Here is a 4,186-nt window from a genome sequence, read left to right as displayed (position 1 = left end):
ATGGATGAATGACTGACTGAGTTAGTGACTGGATGGATGGATGAATGACTGAGTTAGTGACTGGATGGATGGATGAATGACTGAGTTAGTGACTGGATGGATGGATGAATGACTGAGTTACTGACTGGATGGATGGATGAATGACTGAGTTAGTGACTGAATGACTGAGTTACTGACTGGATGGATGGATGAATGACTGAGTTAGTGACTGGATGGATGGATGGATGAATGACTGAGTTAGTGACTGGATGGATGGATGAATGACTGAGTTAGTGACTGGATGGATGGATGAATGACTGAGTTACTGACTGGATGGATGGATGAATGACTGAGTTAGTGACTGAATGACTGAGTTACTGACTGGATGGATGGATGAATGACTGAGTTAGTGACTGGATGGATGGATGAATGACTGAGTTAGTGACTGGATGGATGGATGAATGACTGAGTTAGTGACTGGATGGATGGATGAATGACTGAGTTAGTGACTGGATGGATGGATGAATGGATGCTTTTAGTCTCGATAGTTAGAGAGAAGCACATAGTGAACAACTATGCAGAAAAGAACACAGTGAAGTCGGGGGAGCCTGAACCAGATCCAGGAGTTGGCACGTTTGCATGTAAGTCTATGGGACCTTTAGGAGGCCGAGAGAGGATCCGTCCGTGTTGAGAATGTGTCGAATTGAAGGAGAAAAGTATAATTTATGCTGGGGCTCTGTGAATGGGGAGGGGGGTACACTGTTTTAGAGTAGCGGGGGTGTACTGTAACCCTCTCTCTTCCTACGTTTCCTGTCAATCACACTGTCAACTATCACAAAAAAAGGAGTTGCAAATCTAGTCAACCCCAGAATTCCTGAGAGAGTGAATTCTGATGCATTCGTGTTCCAACACAGAACGGTGTTTTTTTAAACTATTTGTGTCACAAATTTATGCTGGGATTTTGGAAGCAAAAAGCAAGAAAATTGAGGGGAAATGCAAAATTTCAAAAAGTGCAGTGTTGGGAGGAGAGAGATGAATGCCAGGTAAGCAGTGGCTCTGCAATGAAACCCTGACTTGGATGGTAAAATAAATACCCTCTCCCACATTAATGGATCCTACAGCCCCCCCCCCCCCATGATGAGAAACTACCACACTGCAGGATTTTATCTCCCAACAGTCCACAGTTGGCCAACACTCCAATCAACTTGGTCTGCTTCGGTGTCTCAATCAAACTGCAACTGAGCCAACAGTTGTCATGACTGTTCCCTTACCGGCTGATTATTAGCTGACTCAGCGTTTTTTAAGGCGACTGGCTAACTCATCCTCCTGAAATGACTGCTGTCAGTCTAACTGGACTTACTTGCTAACAGAAGCTGGACGACTGACAGGTACGCTGGCTGCCTGTATGTCTGATTAAACGTCTGATTGGCCGGCTGCCTGGACTCAAGCGAGCGAGAGAGAGAGAGGAAAGAGAGAGAGAGAGGCAAAGCAGAGTTCATGACAGTAAACTTGGAGACGAGTGGTGAAGGCTGAGAGGGAAGAAACAGAGTGAATATCCATGCAAATGGATGCAGGTAGATGGCTGCTTCCTTAAAACCGACTCAATAGAATGGAATCACACACACAATGGAGAGTAGCAGGTAAAACACACACTGTGAGGGTGTTGTTCCTCAGGTCGAAGGTTATCAGTGGCCAGGAGAGGACTGGGCAAGGGAGGAGGGTGAGGTTAGAGATCCACATGTGTGAACGAAACCAAAGAAAAGGGAGAGCAAGACAAGAACGAGGAGTAAAGAATGTGGATGGAAAAATATAACGTTTAGCAATGTGACCTCCAGTGTCTGCTGTGGGGAGGATCACACACACACACACACACACACACACACACACACACACACACACACACACACACACACACACACACACACACACACACACACACACACACACACACACACACACACACACAGTAGCAGATACTCAGCCAACAGATATGAGGTGCAATAACACCAATGTGAGTGGGTTCCTCTTGTCGCGTTGCAGAAAACACACACCTCCAGCAACACACGCACACTTGTACACAATGCGATCTTTAATTCACACATCTCACTTTAGTGGCCAGACAGGGAGGAGGAGGACTGAAAGTGGAGGAGGAAGAGGAGGGGGTGAGAGAGAGAGAGAGAGAGAGGGAGAGAGGTGTCGCCTCTCCTCACTGATCCCTTATGCTAAGAGGGATTTGCATACATTTTTAATCAAAGCAAATTAGATCATAACCAAATTAAATCACGCTTTCCAGCCGCCCCCTTCTCTGTCTGCCTCCTGTTCCATCCACCCACCTATTCCTCATCATTTAATTATAGGCACTAATAGGTAGGGTGAGACAAAAATACATAAAAATCTGCACATATGGAGGTAATTGGTAAAAAATATATGTGGAATATGGCTTTGTGGCTGTTAAAATGAACATAAATGCATCTAGTAATATGAAACATGGATTCCAACATACAGTATGCCAAACTCATTTTGCAGTAGCTGCTTGGCAGCGTTCAGTGTCACCTGTCAAAACGTGTGCCGACCAAATACGTAGCAATGAATCAAATGGAGACGCACACACACACACAGCAAGTACGCAGGTTGGCTGACAAACAAGTCACCCACCAGAGACTAGACACCTCCTACATCCCTCTACACCCTATGCTGCTAAACAGATTGGTACCAGCCCCCATTGCTGGCTATTACCCATTCCAAAGGCTCTAGTGTTGTCCGATAACTCAATCACACAACCGACGATGGGCGACCATCATGAGGTCCACCTACTACTACCACTGGAGCAGACACACTAAAACACAATGTGTCCACACACACACACACACACACACACACACACACACACACACACACACACACACACACACACACACACACACACACACACACACACACACACACACACACACACACACACACAGCCTACAGGCCTGTTTGAGATGCAGAGTCTCATGTCCCAGTAAATGATATTAAAAGTCATATCATGAATAAATCAGCAGGCGGGGCCACAACGTCTCCTCCATGACACATACAGTCCACAAACCAAAGAGGGCTGCAGCTGACTATCACTTTGTCTGGATGGAAGTGAACACGCAAAGATATCAGCCTGCTGTCATGAGACAAAGCAACACAATCCACACAATCCACACAATGTACGGCAATGTTCAACAACTACATGGTTGCAAAACACCTCACACTGCTGTTTTAGCTTCTGATAGCAACGTGAAACGTATATACTTAATGTACACACACACACATACTACACACACACACACACACATATACACACACACATACACACACACACTCACACACACAGAGCCACACATATACACACACACATACACACACACACACACACACACACATATACAACATACACACACACACACAGAGAGCCTGCTTGAACGTCAACTACACGAAGTCATGATGCCCTCTGTGTTGAAGTATGCCAAAAAGTTGTATATGTTGTATAAAGTGTGTATATGTGTCTGTGTGTGGGCGTATATGTGTGTTGTATGTGTGTGTGTGTGTACGTGTGGCTCTCTGTGTGTGTAAGTGTGTATAGTATGTGTGTGTGTGTATGTGTATATGTGTGTGTGTGTATGTGTGTGTGTGTGTGTTAGTGTGTGTTGTATGTGTGTGTGTGTGGCTCTCTGTGTGTGTATGTGTGTGTGTGTGTTGTATGTGTGTGTGTGTGTGTGTATGTGTGTGTGTGTGTGTGTGTATGTGTATGTGTATATGTGTGTGTGTGTGTGTGTGTGTGTGTGTGTGTGTGTGTGTGTCTCTCTGTGTGTGTAAGTGTGTGTAGTATGTGTGTGCGTGTATGTGTATATGTGTGTGTGTGTATGTGTGTATATGTTTGTAGTATGTGTGTGTGTGTTGTATGTGTGTGTGGCTCTCTGTGTGTGTTGTATGTGTGTGTGTGTGTGTGTGTGTGTGTGTGTGTGTGTATATGTTTGTAGTATATGTGTGTGTGTGTGTGTGTGTGTGTGTGTGTATGTGTGTGTGTGTTGTATGTGTGTGTGGCTCTCTGTGTGTGTAAGTGTGTGTAGTATATGTGTGTGTGTGTGTGTTGTATGTGTGTGTGTGTGTGTGTGTGTGTGTGTGTGTGTTGTATGTGTGTGTTGTATGTGTGTGTGTGTGGCTCTCTGTGTGTGTA

General features: G+C 45.1%; 1 protein-coding gene across 1 annotated transcript in view; it reads right to left on the bottom strand.

The window, feature by feature from the left end:
- cadm4 (cell adhesion molecule 4) overlaps positions 1 to 3,788 on the bottom strand; it is a 216,598-nt gene extending 212,810 nt beyond the window's left edge. Inside the window, exon 1 of the mRNA XM_084027263.1 lies at positions 3,758 to 3,788. The gene's annotated coding sequence lies outside the window, so the exon portion shown is untranslated. The remainder of the gene's footprint in view (positions 1 to 3,757) is intronic.
- Between the last annotated feature and the right edge of the window lie 398 nt (positions 3,789 to 4,186).

This window comes from Eutrigla gurnardus (genome assembly GCF_963514095.1).
Source record: "Eutrigla gurnardus genome assembly, chromosome: 14".
Taxonomy (NCBI): domain Eukaryota; kingdom Metazoa; phylum Chordata; class Actinopteri; order Perciformes; family Triglidae; genus Eutrigla; species Eutrigla gurnardus.
Note: the sequence above shows the minus strand (reverse complement) of the source record. Positions and strands in the feature narration are given on the sequence as shown.